The sequence below is a fragment of the Chinchilla lanigera genome, unplaced genomic scaffold (genome assembly GCF_000276665.1).
Source record: "Chinchilla lanigera isolate Chin_1 unplaced genomic scaffold, ChiLan1.0 scaffold00001, whole genome shotgun sequence".
Taxonomy (NCBI): Eukaryota; Metazoa; Chordata; class Mammalia; order Rodentia; family Chinchillidae; genus Chinchilla; species Chinchilla lanigera.
The window spans coordinates 34,558,779-34,559,059 of NW_004955402.1; positions in this window are offsets into that span (position 1 = coordinate 34,558,779).

The following is a 281-nucleotide window of genomic DNA, read 5'->3' on the forward strand; positions in this document are numbered from 1 at the left end:
TGGTTACTTGAAATAGGGTCTCAAACTCACAGTGAACGTCTTGCCTCAGCTTTCTAACTACTGGAATTATAGGCAAGTGCCACCAAACCTGGCCTAATAGGCTATTGTTATGTTATTCTTATTTTTTTTTAAAGAATACTTTTGGTCAAAATGTCTTTTATGAAAAACTGGTGATAAATTACAGGTCTTAAATATATTCCAAGCCAGGTGTGGTGGTGCACGCCTGTAATCCCAGCACTACGCCTGTAATCCCAGCACTCAGGTTGAGGCAGGAGGATCAC